We start from the raw sequence: 25,087 nt of genomic DNA on the forward strand, positions 1-25,087 counted from the left end.
TACAGTTCAACTTATTAGAAATGGTTGTACTGTTACTGACAAGAAACATAAAAGGGGGGCGAATACAAACAGGAGTAGGCAAAAACGTTTCTGCAAAGAAGACATCCAGATGGCCAACAGACACATGAAAAAGTGCTCCATATCACTCGGCATCAGGGAAATACAAATCAAAACCACAATGAGATATCACCTCACACCAGTCAGAATGGCTAAAATCAACAAGTCAGGAAATGACAGATGCTGGCGAGGATGCAGAGAAAGGGGAACCCTCCTACACTGTTGGTGGGAATGCAAGCTGGTGCAGCCACTCTGGAAAACAGCATGGAGGTTCCTCAAAATGTTGAAAATAGAACTGCCCTATGACCCAGCAATTGCACTATTGGGTATTTACCCTAAAGATACAAATGTAGTGATCCAAAGGGACACATGCACCCGAATGTTTATAGCAGCAATGTCCACAATAGCCAAACTATGGAAAGAACCTAGATGTCCATCAACAGATGAATGGATCAAGAAGATGTGGTATATATACACAATGGAATACTATGCAGCCATCAAAAGAAATGAAATCTTGCCATTTGCGACAACATGGATGGAACTAGAGCGTATCATGCTTAGCGAAATAAGTCAAGCGGAGAAAGACAACTATCATATGATCTCCCTGATATGAGGAAGTGGTGATGCAACATGGGGGCTTAAGTGGGTACGAGAAGAATCTATTTGTTTATTCATTTTTTTAAAGATTCCACTTGTGAGTGGAATTACATGGTATTTGCCTTTCATAGTCTGACTTATTTCACTTAGCATAATACCTTCTAGGTCCAATCATGTCGTCTCACATAATATGATCTCATCCTTTTTTTATGGCTGAGTAATATCTATGTATCATCTATCTATATCTATCTATCTATCTATCTATCTATCATCTATCTGTCATCTATTTATCTATTGATCATCTATCACAGATATCACACTGTCCTTATCCATTTGTCTATTGATATTACCTTAGCTTGCTGCTATATCTTGGCTATTGTAAATAATGTTGCAATAAGCATAGGGGTGCATAACTCTTTTAAAATTAATATTTTCATTTTCTTTGAGTAAATACTCAGTAGTGGAATTATTGGAGCATATGTGTTTCTCTTTTTAATTTATTTTCCTTTTTTTTCTTTGTTTTTATTTTAATTTCAGTTAGTTAACATAAAGTTTTCTTTTAGTTTCAGGTGTATCCTTCTAATTTTTTTTTTTTTAAACCTCCATACTGTTTTCCAAAGTGGTTATACTAATTTCCATTTCCACCAATAGTGCATAAGACTTCCTTTTTCTCTGTATCCTTACCAATGTTTGTTAATTCTTGTCATTTTGATTTTAACAATTCTAGCTGGTGTCTCTTTGTGGTGTTGATTTGCATTTCCCTGATAAGAGATGTTGAGTATCTTTTCATGTGTCTGTTGCCCATCTGTATGTCTTCTCTAGAAAAATGTCTATTCAGGTCCTCTGTGCATTTTAAAACCAGACTTTTTTGCTGTTGAGTTTTATCAGTATATATATCATTTGCTGGTATCTTCTCCCTCCCAGTAGGTTACATTTTTATTTTATTGATGATTTCCTTTCTTTTTTTTTTTTAATGTAACCCTAATAGTTTATTTTTCCTTTTTCTTTGCCTTAGAAGTGATATCTAGGAAAAAAAATGTTGCTATGGCTAATGTCAAAGAAATTACTGCCTCTTTTCTCTTCTAGGATTTTTATGATTTCAATTTTCAGACTTTAGTCCATTTTGAGTTTATTTCTGTGTATGGTGTTAGAAATTGGTCCAGTTTTATTATTTAACATGTAAATGTCCAGTTTTCTTAGCATAATTTACTGATAAGACTGTCTTTCCCCGATTATATATTCTTACCACCTTTGTTATAGATTGATTGATCGTATAATCATGTATTTATTCCTGGGCTCTCTGTTGTGTTCTACCGACCTATGTTTCTATTTTTCTGTCAGTACCAAAGAGTTTTCGTTACAATAACTTTGTAATATACCTTGAAATCTGGTATTGTGATACCTCTGGTATTGTGATACCAGGTTTGTCCTTCATTCTCATGATTGCTTTGGCTATTCAGGGTCTTTTATGATTACATAAAAACGTAAGTATTATTTTTTCTAGTTCTGTGAAAAATGCTATTGGTATTTTGATGGGTATTGCATTGAATTTGCAGATTGCTGTGGGTAATATGGACATTCTTTCAACCCATGGAATATCTTTCCATGTCTTTGTGCCATCTTCAATTTCTTTCACAGGGTTTTATAGTTTTTGGAATATTGATCTGAGAACAGTGCCAACTTAACTTATTCTTTATCAAAATGGATCCCTCTTATTTATTTTTATTGTCTAATTGCAGTGCCTAGGGCTTCCAGTAGTATGCTGAATAAAAGTGATAAGACAGGACATCCTTGTCTCATTCCTGACCTTAAAGAGAAACGCTCAGATTTTCACCACTGAGTCTGATGTTAACTGTTGTTGAGAGTTTTTATCACAAGTCAATGTTAGAAATTGTCCTAGGGGTGCCTGGGTGGCTCAGTGGGTTAAGCCGCTGCCTTCAGCTCAGGTGATGATCTCAGGGTGCTGGGATCGAGTCCCACATGGGGCTCTCTGCTCAGCAGGGAGCCTGCTTCCCTCTCTCACTGCCTGCCTCTCCGACTACTTGTGATTTCTCTCTGTCAAATAAATAAATAAAATCTTTTTAAAAAAATTGTCCTATGCTTTTACTTCATCTGTTGAGATGATCATATGTTTTTATCTTTGTTTTGGTGATTTGGTGTATAATGTTGGTTAATTTGTGAATATTGAATCATCCTCGCATTCCAAGAATAAATGTGACCTATTCTTTGTAAATGATCTTTTCAATGTATTGCTTTATGTGGTTTGCTATTAGTTTGCTGAGGATTTACTTATTTATTTAATGACCTATAAAAACAGATAAAAATTGTGTTCATTGTCTGTGAAGTTATGATGAAATTAGGGACTAGAAACACACTTGAAAAATGTGATTCTAAATTCCCAGCTGGGACCCAACTCCATCAAAACAAAATGAAACAAAATAGAATATAAGCAGAAAATGAATGTACGTTAAATTTTTAGAATAAATATACTTGCATTTCTTGAGCTATCCCACTTATACCTAACTTTTTAAAGCAAACATCTATAAAGTGCATTAAAGATTTCCAAGTATTTTCACTTAACTTTTTAAAAATATGATCAACACAGAAAGTGTAATGAAGGAGAAAGGAATTTTTATCATCATTGTGTTGCTGAAGAAACTGTGGGTCTGAGATTTTCCACAAGTTTGTAGCCCTACAATTGATCATGAAAAAGCAAGGAATTGAACCTGCCCACTTCCCAAGTTATCAATCTATTATATTTTTCATAATTGCTCACAGTTACATGAGTGTTTGCTGATAGCACTTGAAAGAGAGATTTAGGGCAATTCATATTAGTCCTATTGCTAGTATGCCAGAAGTCAAACTAAAGCCTACCTTTACTGCTACTTACATAGTATAATTTAACTCTGGTGCCTTTTCCTCCTTATACTTCTGTATTATTTTCTCTTAATAACTAAAGCACTTCACAGACATTATCTAATTAAACCTCACAAATTTCCCTTTGAGATTATATGAAGTAAATGTTACTCATTTTTCTCTTCTATGTTTATATCTGTTAAGAGCTACAGAGGGCATAGTGAACTGATAGCTTATAATTAAATTAGTCTTCTTGAATTTAAAGGGGGAGAAAGCTCATACCACTAGGAAGCTTACATTAAATCTATATAATAACAGTAGAAAAAGGAAAGCTTATGAATTACATAACAATATTAAGTATGAGTCCAGGTTCATACAGTGAAAGTTAATACCTTGAAAAAAAATGATCATTATTTCTGGCTATGGTAGAAAGCCTATACTTTTTGCGTCATATTTTCCTTTTAATTAAGATAAACAAATACAAAAAAAAAAAAAAAGAAAACAAAAAGAAAAACACCCTTAACATGAAATCTCTTCAAAGGTAGTGAACACTATGGAATCTTTTGATACATTGAAAACCATAATATGACTTCTCTAATAATTCAAATAGTTTTTTCTTTTTTATAATGCTTCATATTTAACTATCTTACATATTATTTTAAAATTACCAAATGACAATGTACTTACCTTGGGAATATAATTTCAAAAACCTAACTTGTTATTTAACAGCAAAAACTCTTAAACATCTAGCTTAGCATTTGATATCTTGAGTCTATATGTTATTGGGTTTGTTTGTTGCTTTTGTTCTAATGCAGATATTCAAAGAAATTCTCAGAAATATATATTACTACTCTGTAATTCTCTGTTCTTCCTTTTTCTAATTCATCTTGTATTCCTTATTATTTATTATATAAAAATTATTCAAGTATATTTTATGTATTAAACCTGAATGTATTTGTCAACATATAATATTTCAAGTTAAAAACTGTATACTGTAAGGGGTACCTGGGTGGCTCAGTGGGTTAAAAACAGTATACTATAATATTTAATCATGAACCTAGAGTTAATTATTTTGAGGATTTTTATCCTTCACTCTGTTAAAGTGATGCATCACATACTTATTTGCATATGTTGAACCATCCATGCATCATAAATCTGACTTGATCATGGTGTATAATTTTTTAACATATAATGTATTATTTGGTTCAGGGGTACAGGTCTATGATTCATTAGTCTTACACAATTCACAGCACTCACCATAGCACACACCCTCCCCAGTGTCCATCCCCCAGCCACCCCATCCCTCCTACTCCACTCCACTCCAGCAACCCTCAGTTTGTTTCCTGAGATTAAGAGTCTCTTATGTCTTGTCTTCCTCTCTGGTTTCATCTTAATTCATTTTTCCCTCCCTTCCCCATGATCTTCTTTTCTGTCCTGTTTCTCAAATGGCTCATATCAGGGAAATCATATGATAATTATGATAATTGTCTTTCTCTGATTGACTTATTTTGCTTAGCATAATACGTTCTAGTTATATAGATATACCTATATAGGTATATCTATATATATAATAGAATACATATATATTTTTTAAAACAGGTGTTTTATTTTTTTTAATTATTTTTATTAACATATAATGTATTATTTGTCCCAGGGGTACAAGTCTGTGAATCATCAGCCTTACACATTTCATAGTGCTCACCATAGCACATACCCTCCCCAATGTCCATAACCCAGCCGCCCTATCCCTACACCCCAACCCCCCAGCAACCCTCAATTTGTTTTGTGAGATTAAGAGTCACAGGGTATTGGGCACCTGGGTGGCTCAGTGGGTTAAGCCACTGCCCTCGGCTCAGGGTCCTGGGATTGAGTCCTGCATTGGGCTCTCTGCTCAGCAGGGAGCCTGCTCCCCCCCCACCCCACCTGTCTCTGCCTGCTTGTGATCTCTGTCAAATAAGTAAATAAAATCTTAAAAAAAAAAAAAAAGGAGTCATGGTATGGTGTGTAAACAATAAATTCTGGAACACTGAAAAGTAATTAAGAAAAAAAAAAAAGAGTTTCTCATTGTTTTTCTCCCTGCCAGTCCCATCTTGTTTCATTTTTCCATTCTCTACTTCCCAAGAACCCCCTAGCCTGCCTTACAAATTCCTCATATCAGAGAGATCATATAATAATTGCCTTTGTCTGGCTTATTTTGCTCATCATAATTCTCTCTAGTTCCAGCCACATCATTGCAAATGGCAAGATTTCATTTATTTTGATGGCTGCATAGTATTCCGTTGTGTGTATGTGTGTGTGTGTGTGTGTGTGTGTGTGTATAATCCCATCTTCTTTATCCGTCCATCTGTTGATGGACATCTAAGCTTTTTCTATAGTTTGGCTATTGTGGACATTGCTGCTATAAACATTGTGGTGCACATGTCCCTTCAGATCACTACATTTGTATCTTTGGGTATATACCCAGTAGTACAATTGCTGAGTCATAGGGTAGCTCTACTTTTTACTTTTTGAGGAATCTCCATACCGTTCTCCAGAGTGGTTGCTCAAGATTTCATTCTCACCAACAGTGTAGTAGGGGTCTTCTTTTTCCATATCCTCAACAACATCAGTTATTTCCTGACATTAATTTTAACCACTCTGAGTAGTGTGAGGTGTTATCTCATTGTGGTTTTGATTTGTATTTCCCTGATGCTGAGTGATGTGGAGCACTTTTTCATGTGTCTGTTGACCATTTGGATGTTTTCCTTGCAGAAATGTCTGTTCATGTCTTCTGCCCATTTCTTGACTGGATTATTTGTTCTTTGGGTATTGAGTTCGATAAGTTCTTTATAAATTTTGGATAATAACCCTTTATCTTATATGTCATTTACAAATATCTTCTCCCATTCTGTCAGCTGTCTTTTAGTTTTGTGAACTGTTTCCTTTGCTGTGCAAAAGCTTTTTATCTTGATGAAGTTCCAATTATTCATTTTTGCCCTTGCTTCCCTTGCCTTTGGGGATGTTTCTAGGAAGAAGCTACTGTGGCTGAGCTTGAAGAGGTTGCTGCCTGTGCTTTGCCTCAAGGATTTTGATGGATTCCTGTCTCAAATTTAGATCTTTCATCTTTGTGTATAATCTTTTTAATGTGCTGTTGAATTTGGTTTGCTAGTATTTTGTTGAGGATTTTTATATGTACATTCATAAGGGATATTAGGGGGCACCTGCCTGGCTTAGTTGGTAGAGCTTTCAACTCTTCATCTCAGGGTCCTAAGTTCAAGCCCCACGTTGGGTATGGAGGAGACTACTTAAAAAAAAAAAAAAAGAAAACAAAAAACAAAACCCATAAGAGATATTAGCCTTTAGACTTCTTTTCTTGTTGTGTTTTTGTTTGGTTTTAGTATCAGGATTACCCTGGGCACTTAAAATAAGTTTGGAAGTATTTCTTTCTCTTCAGTTATTGGAAAACCTTGAGAAAGATTTGCATTAACTGTAGACATATTTGGGAGAAATCATAAGTGAAGCCATCTAGTTCTGGGTCTTTTGTCATTGGAAGGTTTTTGATTACTGATTAAAATTCTTCACTCAGGGGGCACCTGAGGGCTCAGTAGGTTAAAGCCTCTGCTTTTGGCTCAGGTCATGATCCCAGGGTTCTGGAATCGAGTCCCACATCAGGCTCTCTGCTCAGCAGGGAGCCTGCTTCCCCCTCTCTCTCTGCCTGCCTCTCTGCCTACTTGTGATCTCTCTCTGTCAAATAAATAAATAAAATCTTAAAAAAATAAAAAATAATAAAAAAATAAAATTCTTCACTCATTATTATTCTGTTCAAATTTTCTATTCCTTAATGATTCTTTTTTTATGGGCAAGGTCAAAGGGAGAGAGAGAATCTTAAGTCTCCACACTGAGCATGGAGCCCAATGTGTTGCTCATCCTGGGGCTTGTTATGGGGCTGAATCTTACAATCCTGAGATCATGATATGAGATGAAACTAAGAGTCAGAAACTTAACTGACTATGCCACTCAGGGTCCCCCATTCATGATTCATTCTTGGGAAGTTTTATATTTCTAGTAATTTAAAATTTTCTTATAGGCTTTCCCAACTTCTTGCTGTATAATCTTTCATAGTAGTCTTTACAATACTCTTCATTTTTCTAGAAATAATTGTAATGTCTCACTTTAATTTATGATTTCACTTATTTGAATTTCCTTTTTTTAAAAAAATTATTAAGTAGGTAGTTTAAATTCTGTCAATTTTATCTTTTTTAATTAATTATTTGTAATGATTTTTTCATTTTTTGTTGTATATTTCATTTATTTCTACTCTAATATATATTCTCTCCCTTATACTAACTTTATGGTGAGTTTGTTACTGTTTGTTCTAATTTCTTGAAGTGTGAAGTTAGATCATTTTATTTTATCTATGATATTGTGAATAAGAAATTCAGGATGTTCTCTTATAGCCAAACTTCTCTAACTGAGTTAGCATTAGCTGCAGAAGTTTAGAGCTAGGGGATCCACTTCCACAGTGGAGTTCATACTTATGTGTCTTGCTCTCTGGTGATGGCAATTGGAATATTTTCCAACCACAGTTGTGCTGCTCAACCTCTATGAGCTATCATGGTATCCATGAGGTATGCATTTAGTTTCTGCAGTAAGTTTTAATTATAACATTGCAGCTCAGGTCTTTAAGAAACAAGGCAAAACTTGTCATCTACTTAAAGGCTAGGCCTGGAATTGTAATGGTGTCACATCCACCGTATTTTATTGGCCAAAGCAAAGCAGCCTTAGACCATCCCTACACTTAAAGAGAGAAAAAAAGAATCTTACTTCTCATTGGGAGAAATTTCAAAGAATTTTCAGTCTTACTTAATCCAAATAGGAAGGAAAACAAATGAAAAATTTCCTTGGACAATAGACCCAAAATGCAGAATTTTGAAAATGGCAAGAAACATCTCCACAAAATCCAGTGTTATCAGCTTTCCTTTATAGTAGATTCTGTGATATGTCATCCAGAGGGCCTCTTTAAAACTGAAAGCTTCACTAGTGCTTCAAGATATGCTGCTTTATGATAGCTCACAGCTGAGTTCTTGTTCAGGAATTGCTTCCAAGGTAAACCTCTGTCCTCAAATTTATAACCCTCTGTGGGGCAGGTCATATCCAGTGACTTTTCAAGGTGGGATACAAAGGCCTGACTCCCTTCAATTCAGTTTGGGGTGATGCTGAGTTGCAATTTCAACTTCAGAGTTCATTATGAAACTACTTTGGAGCTCCAATTCTCCCTCTCCCCATACCTGTTTCTTTTTCTTCCTCACTAACATTTTTTAGAGTGCTACACAAAAACATCTCCTCGCACAGAACTGTATCAAAGTATTCCCAGGGTAATTGGCCTAAGACACATTTTCTATATATGACAAATGGCAATGCCGTAATCTATAAATCATAAAACATAAATCTTTATTTTGGGTTCTTTTGACACAAAACATACTATACATGTACAGTATACTTTTGATGCACTAATAAAATGAATTACAAGAGCTTTATTTGAAATATGACACATGAAGTTACTTTTTGTAATTTTTATAGTATTTTCATAAGAAACAGATACTGACCTAAAGTCATAACTTGGGACTCATTTTGAATGTTTTCATTCATTTTGAATGTTTTCAGGGTAATTTTTAAAATAAGTTCTGCAGAACATTTCCTTCTCCAAAGTTCAAACACATTACAATGTCATTATTTATAATATTCTACTGATTCATCATCTATTTTAAAGGAATTGGGGCTTATCTAAAAACAAAATCCCCACAGACAAGCAGATTAAATTTACAAAAGAAGAAAAGGAAATCAGAAATTCAGGGGGGTTGCAAGTCACATTGATTTTAAGATTAAAGATATCAGATTGAATGAGTCAAAAGTAATACAAATTTCATGCCAAACTCAACCAGAACAAAGTCATTTTGCTCAGTTCAAAAAATAGTAGTCTTTATAATTTTTCCTTCTCTTTTTTTCACCTGCTTCAGCTATTCCCTGTCCTTGAAGAAAACAAAAGTGCTGACAAACTGTGAGGCCATGAATATTGACGCTAAGTATTTTGTGCACAGGCAAAAATGATTAGGATCATCATATTTGAAAATTTCAATCCAAATCCTTCTACCCAACGACTCTGTTTATATAACTGACCTCATTTTCCAAAGGAGACAAGTAGAACACATAATGCTTTCTGTATGTGCTCCAATTTTTCATCATGTGTTTCCACCTCCTTTACATCCTTTATTTTGCTCATTGGATATTGTTCCCCCTCCCCCTGGGTTAAGGCCCTATTTTTATCTACACACTCTTTTTTTTTTTTTTTTCAGGTATCACATATCTTTAAACTTCACATACCCCTTAATATGTTAGAAAATAAAAATAATTAGTATTTTCAGTCCTAACTCTTTTCTGAAATCCAGTCCTAATATTTAAATCTTGAGCATTTCCACTAAATGTTTCACAATTATCTCCAATCAACATGTCCAAAACTTGTTTTCAACTCTTCTACCACCATGCCATAAATCATTTCCCCATTATTATTGTATCTATTTCATCATTCTTATACTTTTATTCATATTTTCAACCTTGCATTTTCTTTAGCAAATTACCTTCCTTCAACTCTCATATCACTTTAGGTCAAATTTTATCATCAAGCCTGACTACTCCCCCGGTTTAGTTCATTATTTACTTTGGGTTCTGATGAACACACCTGGAGAACTGCATTCCATTCATTCAACAATATTAATTGAACTGGGATTATCTTCTAGAAAATAATCTCAGGGTGTGGTGAAAAAATAATGAATACTGTTATGCTGAAAATAAATAAATTTAATTTAAAAAAAGAAAATAATCTCAGAATTGAGAAAGCAGTTATTAAAAAGGTAGACACAATACTTCTACCTTACTCCAAGAGGAGAAAAAGTATGATGATATGGAAAATTTATGGTGTTGGAGACCTATAGAAGAGGTAACTTTTCTGATTTTTCCTTACTGTCTTAAGCTCCACAGGATATCCATATAATGTGTATGTAATCTATCTTTAAACGGTATGCAATAGGTACCAATAAATAAGAAAAAGAATAAAGGTAAAGAAAATGACAATTACATGACATTTTAACTATGTGAAATTCAGCCTGTGTGTTGTACATTTTAGATGGTGCTGGGCATGAATACATTTTTAAAAAATAATGTTAAATTTCAATAGAAATATTTCTTCAATAGAAGAAATAACAATTCAAGCAAACATTTAAAATGTACTTTTTTTAAATTAAAAAGACTGTTCTTCAACTGTGTATAATTATTTCAATTAATCAGACATGTCTTATGAGATATGCTATTGTTTTTTGTTTGTGTGTTTGTTTTGAGATATGCTATTATTTTGAAATAGTATGCAGTTTTATAGACAGGTTTAATCATAAGTCAATTTTTAAGCATCATAATTTAGATGCATCAAATCTCTGTCACATAAATAAATAAAATCTTTTTTATTTTAAGATTTTATTTATGTGACAGAGAGAGATCACAAGTAGGCAGAGAGGCAGGCAGAGAGAGAGGAGGAAGCAGGCTCCCAGCCAAGCAGAGAGCCCAATGCTGGGCTCAATCCCAGGACCCTGAGATCTTGACCTGAGCTGAAGACTGAGGCCCAACCCACTGAGCCACCCATGCGTCCTTGGAGACATATCTTGAAAGAAGTTTCTGTGGCTGATGTTGAAGAGGTTATTGCCTATGGTCTTTTCTAGGATTTGATGGATTACTGCCTCACGTTCAGGTCTTTTATCCATTTCAGGTTTATCTTTATATATGGTGTAAGAGAATGGTGAAGTTTCATTTTTTATACATAGCTCTCCAATTTTCCCAGCAACATTTGTTGAAGAAACTGTCTTTTTTTTTATTGGGGTTTTTTTTTTTCCTGCTTTGACAAAGATTATTTGACCATAGAGTTGAGGGTCCATTTCTGAGCTCTCTACTCTGCTCCATTGGTCTATGTGTCTGTTTTTGTGCCAGTACCATACTGTCTTGGTGATCACAGTTTAGTAGTAAAGTTTGAAATCAGGAAACGTTATGCCCCCAGCTTTGTTTTTCTTTTTCAACATTTCCTTAGAAATTAGGGGTCTTTTCTGGTTCCATAAAATTTTTAGGATTGCTTGTTCCAGCACTTTGAAAAATGCCGGTAGAATTTTGATTGGGGTGGCATTGGAAGTATAGATTGCTCTAGGCAGTATAGACATTTTAACAATGTTTATTCTTCCAATCCATGAGCATGGAATGCTTTTCCAATTTTGTGTCTTCAATTTCTTTCATGAGTGTTCTGTAGTTTCTTGAGTACAGATCCTTTACCACTTTTGTTAGGTTTATTCCCAAGTATCTTATGGTTCTTGGTGCTATAGTAAATGGGATTGATTCTTTAATTTTCCTTTCTATATTTTCGTTGTTAGTGTAAAAGAAAGCAACTGATTTCTGTGCATTGATTTTGACTCCTGCCACATAACTGAAATGCTGTATAAGTTATAGTAGTTTGGGGGTGGAGTCTTTTGTTTTGTTTTGTTTTGTTTTCCATATGTTATCATATCATCTGCGAAGAGAGAGAGCTTGACTTCTTTGCCAATTTGAATACATTTTATTTCTTTGTGTTGTGTGATTGCTGTTGCTAGGACTTCTAGTACTATGTTGGAGAGCAGTGGCAAGTGTGGGCATCCCTGTCGTGTCCCTGATCTCAGAGAGAGGGCTGTCAGCTTTCCCCCATTGAGGATGATATTCACTGTGGGCTTTTCATAGATAGATTTTATGAATTTGAGGAAGGAATGTCCCCTCTATCTCTGTACTTTGAAGAGTTTTAACCAAGAATGGATGTTCTATCTTGTCAAATTCTTTTTCTGCATCAATTGAGAGGACCATATGATTCTTCTCTCTTCTCTTACTGATTTATTCTATCACATTGATTGATTTGTGATTGTGGAACCAACACTTTATCCCATGGATAAATCCCACCTGGTCATGGTGGATAATATTTTTAATGTACTCTTGCATCCTATTAGCTAGTACTTTGTTGAGAATCTTAGCATCCATATTCATCAGGGATATTGTTCTGAAATTCTCCTTTTTGGTGGGGTCTTTGCCTGGTTTGCGGATCAGGGTAATGTTGGCTTCATAGAAAGAGTCTGGAAGTTTTTCTTCTGTTTCTGTTTTTTTTTGGTTTTTTTTTTTTTTTTTTTTTTTTTTTTTTGAAACAGCTTCATAAAAACAAGTAGGATTTCTTATTTGAATGGTTGCCAAAATTCCCCATCCCCAGAGAATCTGTCAGGTCCTGGCCTCATGTTTTTTGGGAAGTTTTTGATCACTGCTTCAATCTTGTTACAAGACACTGCTCGATTCAAGTTGTCAGTTTCTTCCTGTTTCAGCCTTGGAAGTTTATAGGTTTCCAGGAATGCATCCATTCCTTCTAGGTTGCTTAACTTATTGGCATAAGGCTATTGATAATAATTTCTGACGACTGTTTCTATATCCTTGGTGTTAGTAATGATCTCTCCCTTTTCATTCATAATTTTATTAATTTGGGTCCTCTCTCTTTTCTTTTGGATTAGTTTAGCTGTTTTTTTTTTTTTTTTTTCTCTTCTTGTATGTGGGGTTGGCTTAATTTGTTGTTGAATTTCCAGTTCTTTAAGAGTCAAGAGAGTTGGTGTATTCTGGATTTTTCATTTTTTTTAAGTGAGGCTTGGATGGCTATGTATTTCCTCCTTAGGACTGCCTTTACTGTATTGCATAGGTTTTGAATCAATATGTCTTTATTCTCACTAGTTTCCATGAATTGTTTAAGTTCTTTGATATCCTGGTTGATCCAAACATTCTTGATCAGGATGGTCTTTAGCTTCCAAGTGTTTGTATTCCTACCAAATGTTTTCTTTTGGTTGAGTTCCAGTTTGAAAACATTGTGGTCTGAGAGTATGCAGGGAATAATCTAAATCTTTTGGTATCAGTTGAGCCCTGATTTGTGACCCAGTATATGGTCTATTCTGGAGAAATTTACATGTGCACTCAAGAAGAATGAGTATTCTCTTGTTTTAGGGTGGAATGTTCTGCATATATTTATGAGGTCCATCTGGTGCAATATGTCATTCAATGCTTTTATTTCTTTATGGATTGTCTGCTTGGATGATCTGTCTATTACTGAGACTGGCATGTTAAGATCCCCTACTATTAATGTATTCATATCAGTATGACTCTTTTTTGTGATTAACAGTTGGATTATGTAGTTTGCTGCTCCCATATTGGGAGCACAAATATTTACAATTGTTGGATCGTTCTGGTGGATAGCCCCTTTAAGAATGATGTAGTGTTTGGGGTGCCTGGGTGGCTCAGTGGGTTAAGCTGCTGCCTTTGGCTCAGGTCATGATCTCAGGGTCCTGGGATTGAGTCCCACATCGGGCTCTCTGTTCAAGGGGAGCCTGCTTCCCTTCCTCTCTCTCTGCCTGCCTCTCTGCCTACTTGTGATCTCTCTCTCATTCTGTGTCAAATAAATAAATAAATAAATAAATCTTAAAAAAAAGAATGATGTAGTGTTCTTCTGTATCTTTGACTGCAGTCTTCATCTTAAGATCTAATTTATCTTATATGAAAATCATTACCCCAGCTTTCTTTGAGTCCCACTGACATGAAAGGTGCTTCTCTATCCCTTCACTTTCAGTCTGAATGTATTCTTAGGTTCAAAATGGGTCTCTTGTAGACAGCATATGGACAGATCTTTTCATTTTATACAATCTGCAACCCTGTGCCATTTTATGGGAGCATTTGGGCCAATCATGTGGAGTGATTATTGAAAGATAAGTTTTTTATTGACATCTTGTTGGCTGTGAAGTCCTTGTTTCTACAGATTGTCTCTGTAAATTTCTGCTCTATATTTCTCTGGGGTTATTTCTTCTTTTATAGGATACCCTTTAATATTTCTTGTAGTGCCAGCTTGGCGATCACATACTCTTTTAAACTTTGCCAATTTTGGAAGCTCTTTATCTCTGCATCACTTTTGAATGTTATCCTTGCTGGGTAAAGTATTCCTGGCTGCATGCTCTTCTCATTAGTGCCCTGAATATGTCTTGCCAGCCCTCTTAAACTTGCCGGGTTTCTGTGGACAGGTCTGATATTATTCAGATACCTTCCTCTTTATGTAAGGAATCTCTTCCCTCTAGCTGCCCTTAGGATCTCCTGTATAAAATTATGATTCATGAATTTCATAATTAAGTGTCTGGAGGGCTTTCTAGATTTATTGATCTTGAGGGGTGTCCTTTTTGCCTCTAGTACATGAACACTTGTTCCATTCCCTAGAGTAGGTAATTTTCATCCAGACTTTCTCCACCTGAAGGGGTGGAGAATAATTCTCATGTTGGAATGTTTCATGGCATCATTTATTTCCCTAATTCTGTTTTCATGGCTCCTAAGCTTTTTGTTCCAGGCTTCTCCTGATCCTTCTTTTCTATCAGTTTGTTTTCTAGATCACTAATTTGATCTTCTGCCTCTCAGAGTATTTAGAGTAGATTGGATCTCACTGATTGCATTTTTTAGTACTATCAGATCAGCTCTCATTTTTGCCCTTAGAGTTTCTATTTTGCCACTAATGGTCTTCTCCAACCTAGCCATTGCCTAGATAATTGTTACCTTGAAATCCCTTTCCAACATAACTTTAATTTCTGTATCCAATTTCTGTGGCAGAGGACACAGTCTCTGGATTTTTCCTCTGTTGTGTGTTGCTCCTCCTAGTCACTTTGGTGAGAGGTGGATGAGGGGATGCGTTGATGAATATCAATCACAAGCCAGGAAAGATGCACCCTGGAAAATTTCAGAGCAATTGGAAATCACAACCAAAAAGAAGGAAAAAGAAAAGAAAAAAGCAAAGAGAAAAAGAGAAAAAAAAAGATGAGAAAACCCAACCAAAATGAGCTCCAAAAGTAAGATTTATAAGGTACATAAACAAAAACAAATCAAGGAAAAGACTGAAAAAAGTAAAAGACAAGAAAAAAGAAACCCAGCCAAAATGAATCCCCAAAATAATATTTCTATGGTAGAAAATAAAAAACAAATACACAGAAACACTAACAGAGGAATAAGATGGGAAGATGGTTATAAACCCTCCATATGGGTGAAGAAGTTTATTATGGTTTTTCCTGAATAAATTTTGTTATCTTTGTTAAAGGACTCAACTTTCCAGAGACACAGGGAAATTAAAACTTGTTTATTTATAGGGGTAGTACTGAATAGGGAGAAATGATTACCTTGAAGTTTATCTCTATATGTATAGAAGAAGAAGAAGAAGAAGAAGAAGAAGAGGAGGAGGAGGAGGAGGAGGAGGAGGAGGAGGAGGAGGAAGAAGAGGAAAAAACACAGGTATATGTATTTAAAAAGTGAAAGTTAAAAGTTATTATGGAATATTTTGTATTAAACCTCTAGTTGTAATGGTAGTAGGTTAAGGAAAGTAAAGAACAAGAATCATGAAAACAAATTAAAAAGAAAGAAAGAAAGTAAGTAAGAAAGAAAGATTGTATCTATAAAATGTGCAGGTTTGGGGGCCATAACCAGGAACTTAATACACTTTTTTCCCCTGATGTTGGGGTTTTATAGTTTTAATGGGAAACCTGTAGTTGTTGTCCTCTTCTTCTTTTGGCTTGTCTTCTGGGGGAGAGGCCTGCCACATGGGCGGGTGTGCACCCAGCCTAAGTGTTAGTGCAAGCAGTGAAAAGACACAAGCTCGGACCATAGACTGGCCCCCCACCAGGCTCTCTTTGGCACCCGTGTTCAGCAGCTGTGACTGTCCTGGGACCATGGGCTTAGGCCTGTGTCTGTGACTGCCCAATTTTACCTTAAGATCTTTTGCTCTGTTTTTAACCAGTGCTTTTAACCAGTGCTTTTAACTAGTCTCCAAGTAAATGCTACTCCCCAATCACAGGGCACTTTCATATTGGGGTATTACTTTCCAATGGGTTGCTTCTGGTGGCTCCCTCCCCCCTCTGTTTATCCTCTGATATCAGTCTGATGTTCCCACTCCACTTTACCTTTACACTGATGTCTCCTGCCCCCACAGAGATCCAGAAGTACATAATATTACATCTCAGGCTGATTTCCTGGGTGTTCACAGTGTTCTGGAGGGTGTTTAGTTCACATTTGAGGATGGTTGAAACAGAGTCTTCTATTTCTCTGCCATCTTGCCTCTCCTACTTCTTTTTTCATTTAAATAATTTCTTTATTTGAGAGAGAAAGAGAGCATGAGTGGGGGTGAGAGGAAAAGGGAGAAGGAGAATCAGACTCTATGCTGAGCAGGGAACCTGATGTCGTGGTGAATCCTAGGGTCCTGAGATCATGGCAGACACAACTGACTGAGTCACCCAGGTGTGCTTGCCTTACAAATCTTTTTTTTTTTTATCCTTTTTTTTCCCTTTTTTTTAACTTTTTATTTTTTTATAAACATATATTTTTATTCCCAAGGGTACAGGTCTGTGAATCGTCAGGTTTACATACATCACAGCACTCACCAAAGCACATACCCTCCCCAATGTCCATAACCCCATCCCCCTTCTCCAAATCCCCCTCCCCCCAGCAACCCTCTGTTTTGTGAGATTAAGAGTCATTTATGGTTTGTCTCCCTCCCAATCCCATCTTGTTTCATTTATTCTTCTCCTACTCACTTAAGCCCCCATGATGCATCACCACTTCCTCATATCAGGGAGATCATATGATAGTTGTCTTTCTCCACTTTACTTATTTCACTAAGCATGATACGCTCTAGTTCCATCCACATTGTCGCAAATAGCAAGATTTCATTTCTTTTGATGGCTGCATAGTATTCCATTGGGTATATATACCACATCTTCTTGATCCATTCATCTGTTGATGGACATCTAGGTTCTTTCCATAGTTTGGCTATTGTGGACATTGCTGCTCTAAACATTCGGGTGCAGGTGCCCCTTCGGATCACTACGTTTGTATCTTTAGGGTAAATACCCAGTAGTGCAATTGCTGGGTCATAAGGCAGTTCTATTTTCAACATTTTGAGGAACCTCCATGCTGTTTTCCAGAGAGGTTGCACCAGCTTGCATTCCCACCAACAGTGTAGGAGGGTTCCCCTTTCTCCACATCCTCGCCAGCATCTGTCATTTCCTGACTTGTTGATTTTAGCCATTCTGACTGGTGTGAGGTGATATCTCATTGTGGTTTTGATTTGCATTTCCCTGATGCCGAGTGATATGGAGCACTTTTTCATGTGTCTGTTGCCCATCTGGATGTCTTCTTTGCAGAAATGTCTGTTCATGTCCTCTGCCCATTTCTTGATTGGATTATTTGTTCTTTGGGTGTTGAGTTTGCTAAGTTCTTTATAGATTTTGGACACTAGTCCTTTATCTGATATGTCGTTTGCAAATATCTTCTCCCATTCTGTCAGTTGTCTTTTGGTTTTGTTAACTGTTTCTTTTGCTGTGCAAAAGCTTTTGATCTTGATGAAGTTTCAATAGTTCATTTTTTCCCTTGCTTCCCTTGCCTTTGGCGATGTTCCTAGGAAGATGTTGCTGCAGCTGAGATCAAAGAGGTTGCTGCCTGTGTTCTCCTCAAGGATTTTGATGGATTCCTTTCTCACATTGAGGTCCTTCATCCATTTTGAGTCTATTTTTGTGTGTGGTGTAAGGAAATGGTCCAATTTCATTTTTCTGCATGTGGCTGTCCAATTTTCCCAACACCATTTATTGAAGAGGCTGTCTTTTTTCCATTGGACATTCTTTCCTGCTTCGTTGAAGATTAGTTGACCATAGAGTTGAGGGTCTATTTCTGGGTTCTCTATTCTGTTCCATTGATCTATGTGTCTGTTTTTGTGCCAGTACCATGCTGTCTTGATGATGACAGCTTTGTAATAGAGCTTGAAGTCAGGAATTGTGATGCCACCAACTTTGGCTTTCTTTTTCAATATCCCTTTTTGCCTTACCAATCTTAAATGCAAAAATAGATATCCTAAATTGTACCTGGGAAAAGAGAGACAATAAATAAATAAATAAATAAATAAATAAGCCATAATGAAAAGACTGGTGAAATGTGAATAAATTCTGTGGTTTTGCTAATCATATTTTAAAATGTTATTTCAATTTTGAGGATTGTACTGTCATAACATAATATTTTAATATTAGTAAAGGCAAGATAGAGTTAAATAAGAACGCTCTGTCGTAACTTTGAAACTGTCTTGTAAACCTAAAATTATTTCTAAATAAAAAGTAAATAAACAAATGAAAACAAGACCCAAAAGGAGCATAATATTTCCATGTAATTTAACTACATCTGTAAACAAATGCCAATATTTATAAATAAAAATATCTTACACCCCAAAAGTAAAACAAAAATTACAAAATATATAAAGAAGTAGGATAATATTACAAAATAACTCATAATGAGAAGGAAATCAATTTAAAGATAATCAAGAATATAACAACTAGAATTAAACAAAGACACTAACAGTTGTTATAATTCTATTCTACACATTTAAGAATTGGAAGGAAAAATTGAATGTAAGTCACTGAAGATATAAATATTATCCATCTCATGATTCTAGGAATTAAACACTTAGGACTTCTATGAGAGAATAAACCATACAGGGGCTGTCTTTATCAGCATTTATTTATCACAATTCTGGAAGCTAGATCCAAGATCAAGGTAATGACAGTGTCCATATTTGGGTAGGGACCTCTTATGGCTCATATATGGCCATCTTCTTGCAGTATCCTTACACGGTGGGAAAAAGAGCAAGAGAGCTTTCTGGGGTCTCTTTTAAAAGTGGTCTAACACCATTCATGAGGACTTTATCCTGAGGACCTGTTCACTTTTCAAAGGTCCCACCTTCAATTACTCTTACGGGAGGATTATGCTTCAGCATATGAATATATAAATTTTAGCAGGACAGAAACATTCAATAGCAGCAATATCTAAAATCTCTAGGATGAAAAATACACTGAATGGAATCAGCAGTTAATTATATTTTGTAAACCTAAAGATTACTATACATAAATATACACAAACAACCCCAAATGGAACCCAGAGGAAAATAGGTGTAAGGGTCACCTGTCTGATTCAGGCTACAGAATATACAGCTTAATCTCAGGATCATGAGTTCAAGCCCCACGTGGGCATGGAAGCTACTTAAAAAAAAAAAAAAAGTTAATAGAATACCAGTAAGTAGACAGAAAAATTCAAGCAGTTCAATACATATATAATATAGGGGAGAACATAAAATGTATCTGAAAAACAAGAGTGAAAATTTCAAAATTTTCAGATCTAAGAATTTTAATTAATATGAAACAATGAAAAAAATAAAACTATACCAAGATATACTATAATCTAATTCACCAAACTAATGATAAACATAGAATTTAAATATAGCCAAAGTGGGGAAGAGCAGAGTGGAGTGGTGAAACACAACGTGTAGAAGCACAGAGATAAGAATTATCTTGTTGACTTCTTGCTAGAAGCAAAACAAGCCAGAAGACAATGGACCAACATTGTTAAAAGTTAGAAAAGAAAAATTAAACTAAAAACAAACTGTCAACTAACAATTCTGTACACAAAATACATTTTAAGTAAGCAACGGAAAAAAGGCATTTTTAGTATGCAAAATATGAAAGAAATAGTCATTCCACACTATAAGCAATGTTAAAGAATTTTCTTCAGAAAGAAAGAAAAATAATAGCAAATGTAAATATGAGCATACAGAAAGATAAGAAGAAAAAAATAATGGCTACTATGTATCCACAGGTGGTACTATTTTTCACATAGCCAATTTCTATGCTGATTTTTACAGTCTCCCTTCTTGAAGGGTGGGTGGGGAATATTTACTTTTATGTTTTGTTTTGTTCTTTTGGTTTAAGACAGAAAATGATTCTCATCTCTACTCATTTTCTGAGGTCAGCATTACTTTAATATCCAAACTAGATAATACATTATAAAAAAGAAAAAAAAAAGGAGGGGGGCAGCAGACCAATATTCCCTTTAAACATAGCATCAAAATTTGTATAAAATTACAGTGAGTTGAATCAAACAATATGGAAACATGAGAATGTGTCATAAGTAAGTGTTCTTTATTGTAGGCTGCAAAGCTGCTTTAACGTCAAAAAAAGAAATCCATCAAGTAAATTCCTTCTCTCCAAACTAAACAAACAAACAAACAAACAAAACAAACAAACAAAAAAACTGCATACTTATAGTCACCTGAATTAATGTAGAATATCCTTTGATAATATTCCACTTCCATTTTGGAAAAAAATAATAATTAAGGAAACTAGGAATAGAAGGCAACTTCTTCAACCTGATAAATGGCAACCTACAAAATAACTAGAGCTAATATATTTAATGGTAAATCACTGGATGGTCACCAGAGGGCAGGTGAGTGGGAGGATGGATGAAATAGGTAAAGGAGATTAAAAGAGTACACTTACCTTTTAGAGCTGTGAGCAATATATGGAGCTGTTGAGTTGTTATATTGTACACCTGAGACTGATACAACACTGTATGTTAACTACACTGGAATTAAAACAAAAATAAAAAATAAAAATACTGAATACTGCTAAGATCAAAATCAAGATCAAGACAAGGTTGTCCATTTCTATTCAGTGTTTCCCTTGAGATACTAACCAATGTAATACTCCCCAAGTACACACACACAAACACACACACACAGTGTGATGGATATATATATGGATGGAGAGATACTTTCATTTGTATACTTGTTATACACTTGTTATTTTTGTCATATGATGTATATGTCATAATATGTCATATAACATATTTGTATTAGTTTCAATTGCTTTCAAGCAGTGTCCAACTTATATTCTTTATTTTCTTCCTAATCTGAATTAGTATAAGAAATAACCATGATGTATGCATTTAAAATTCCTTGAAATCATGTATATGATGTTTCTTTAATAGCCACATGAGTGTGTGTATATATATATAAATATTTTATCACCCTAAAATTAACTTACAGTTACTACCAAATATCTGATTTAATTTGAAGTTTCTAAATAAAAATTATACAATTCCATAAAATCTATGTAAACTGAATTTTCTTTAGAAAAGTTGAACATGGAAAAATAAGTCCACAGGATGTATATACTTATTTTCTTCTTTTTAATATTTTTACCATTTAAGATAAACTTGCTGTATATGAAACTTCAGAGCTAGGAATAGAAAAATGAAATAAAACAAAACAAACAGCTTTTCCAGTTTCTTTGGAAACCAGGTCAGAAATGCTATATATAACCTGTATGCTTCCAGTACTAAAAAAGAAAAATCCTGCTTGCAAACCTCAGCTGCTGACAACCAGCTGAAAAAGCAGGTTCCAGACTGGACGTGTATTATATTACTGTTTAAACTCTAGAGCAAAAACAATTAAAACAATGTATTTAGTCTTCTTTGGAAAATGTGGAAGTAACTTTAATTTCAAAAGTGAGGCAATCTCACAACTGAAGTGCTTTTCCTCTTTGGCTATTGAAACTTTATAGCTACTAGCAGGCTTGTAGAGAAGACATAGTATCCATAGCAACAGTTTCTTACGTATTTCACTTTTGCCACATTCGGAAAGGTCATCTTTTGTTTTCATCATTTTAAGGCCCACATTGTTTACTTTTACTTTTAATAAATAGGTAAAAATGGCAAACTCAGTTCATTTACTTTGGGTCCACTTTGAATTTTACCTTTGTTCTTTATTATGAAATAAGTTTTAGTTTCACTGTAAACAACTAAAGATGGGATGCCTGAATGTCTCAGATGGTTAAGCGTCTGCCTTTGGCTCAGGTCATGATCTCAGGGTCCTGGGATGGAGCCCTGGATTCGGCTCCCTGCTCGGTGGGGACTTGCTTCCCCCTCTCCCTCTGTCTGGCTGTTTACCTACTTGTGATCTCTCTCACTGTCATATTAAATAAATAAAATCTTAAAAAAATAAACATAATATAAATATTCACTGTGAAATGTATATACTTCTTTAAGGTAACAGTTTTTGCTTGGGTTTTGTATTTAGCCCTATTTAAAAGCTAGTTTGAAAATACCCACAATATCATGCTTTAAGAATGATGATCTATGCCTTGGAATAAAATATCACAACTGTTTAAATTATTAATGAGACATAATACACACTAAAAGCTCTAAATACTATTAAGTCAAAAAGGTTCCCAATCCTTCAGGAAGAATTAAATGAATAAGGCATTATCCAGAAGTAAAGGAGTCTTCCCCTTCATGTAAATATATCTTTGACTTAAAATTAATTTTTGAAAGGGACAATTTGAAATCTTATAATTTTATAATCAGTGGATGCTTTAATATATACTTTATGTATATTATCTAATGTAATCCCTACTGAAACAACATTGTTAGGCAGAGATTCTATCAGCATTTTACAGATGATGAAAATGCTGCTTAGGGTAGATAAGGTGGAACATGTAAAAAATAAAAGCTGAGAGTGCTGAAACTATGATTAACAATTCTGATCCATAGAGGTAGAGTAAACAACTTTTTGCTGGTTTGCTTTCTTTACTCAGTTTCTTCTCCAAAGTAATCTTTAACTCCTTATACCTCCTCTCCTTTTGCTGCCAGTATTCAGTTTCAAACATCTTAATTCAGCCTTGATAATATTTTTCACTGTGATGAATTCTCTAATCTTCTGCAGTACAAATAAGACTTGATTTTCTTTCTTCTTGATAACTGAAATGTTTTTCTAAATTGTCTCTGATATTTAATATTTTTCCAATTTATCCAAACTATTATCTACATATATTAAGGCCAGTTTTGATCATTTCTTTATACACTCACAGACACACACACTCAAAAATTCCTTTTGATGTCATAAAAGACAAAGAAACCAATGAAATGAAAAAGAAGTCAGGAGAGAATTTTGTGGAGGAGAAACAGTATTACACAATTTTAACATTAGGCATTTTTGTCTGAGGAAAAAAGTTTACTTATCACTCCAATATATTGTAGTTGTGCCTAAATTATTGATATACACCATGAACCACAAAAGTTTGTTATTTGTACTCTCCTATTCATAGACTCAAAAGTAAAGATTTTCTAAACTGTTTCCTTATTTTAGTATCCTTATGCTTTTCTTTCTTTTTTGTGTTTTTATCATAAATATCTATACTGGAATTAATTTCTAGGTAGTCTATTGGCATGAAGGTATAGACAAATGAGTAAAGGCAAAGAGGGACATAATGGCATTGCACAAGAATTTTATTTTGATTAGGAATAGAATCTTACATTGACATTTTCACATTTGCAAAGGATGACACTTTTATGAAATTGACACTGATTAGGTATCTGGGAAAAGAAAGATTAACACTGACTGGATTATGGGAAAATTAGAACTGTCAACAATCTGTTTTCTTCTGGGGCAATCAGAGAAGAGATTATTATATATTCTATTAGAATATTACCATTTATATTTGATAACGAGCTTTAATTTCACTTCTGCCTTACCCCTATCAACTCTCCCTTTTAGTGGAATCAAAATAGTTACCAAAGAAAGGAAATTCCTGGTACACATTCATTTTTAAATTGTAGATTTAGGGATGTAAACAGTCATTTATTAGAATTTTTTTTTAATTAAAAAATGGGGGTGCCCTGGGTGGCTCGGTTGGTTAAGCAACTGCCTTTAATTCAGGTATTGATCCTATAGTCCCAGGATCAAGTCCTGCATGAGGCTCCCTGCTCAGTGGGGAGTCTGCTTCTCCCTCTGACCCTCTCCCCTCTCGTGCTCTCTCTCACTCTCTCTCTCTTTCAAATAAATAAATAAAATCTTAAAAAAATAAAAATAAAAATCCAAAATTGTTAAAAAAATGTGGAAATAAGAGTACTGTAGTTGAGCAAAGGGATAATGAATTATATTTCCAATTTATTTTATATTTATAATTTTTTAAAGATTTTATTTACTTACTCGACAGAGAGAGAGAGAGTGCACAAGCAGGAGGAGCAGCAGACAGAGGGAGAGGGAGAAGCAGCCTCCTTGCTAAGCAAGGAGCACAATGTGGTACCCAATCCCAGTACTCTGGGATCATGACCCAAGCCAAAGGTGGCTGCTTAACTGACTGAGCCATACAGGCACCCTATTATTATTTATTCTTAAAAGAGTAACATTTGTATGTAGTATTTGAAAACTTAAAGGAGCAATTCTGTGTAAAAGTGGCTGTTTTGTCTCATACTGTTCAGTAAGAGTTAGCGTCTGCCAATTCGTTTGGAGATTCAGCAGGATCATTATCTAGATCAACCTTAAAGTTTGAGAGACCATGCTGTCAGGCATATTTACATCCTCCATTTCTTGCCAATTTGGTACTCTCTTAAGAAACTCATTTTTCTCAGCATTAAGTGTCTGTGTCCTGATTATTTAACACATTCTTTGAAACTACATTCAAATTTTAATTCCATTATAGTTAACATAGTGTTATATTAGATTCAGGTGTACAATATAATAATTTAACAATTCCATACAACAGTGCTCATCATAGAAATTGCACTCCTTAACCCCCGTCACCTATTCCACCCACCGCCCATCACCCATTCCGACCACCCA

This window comes from Mustela nigripes, chromosome 1 (genome assembly GCF_022355385.1).
Source record: "Mustela nigripes isolate SB6536 chromosome 1, MUSNIG.SB6536, whole genome shotgun sequence".
NCBI lineage: Eukaryota > Metazoa > Chordata > Mammalia > Carnivora > Mustelidae > Mustela > Mustela nigripes.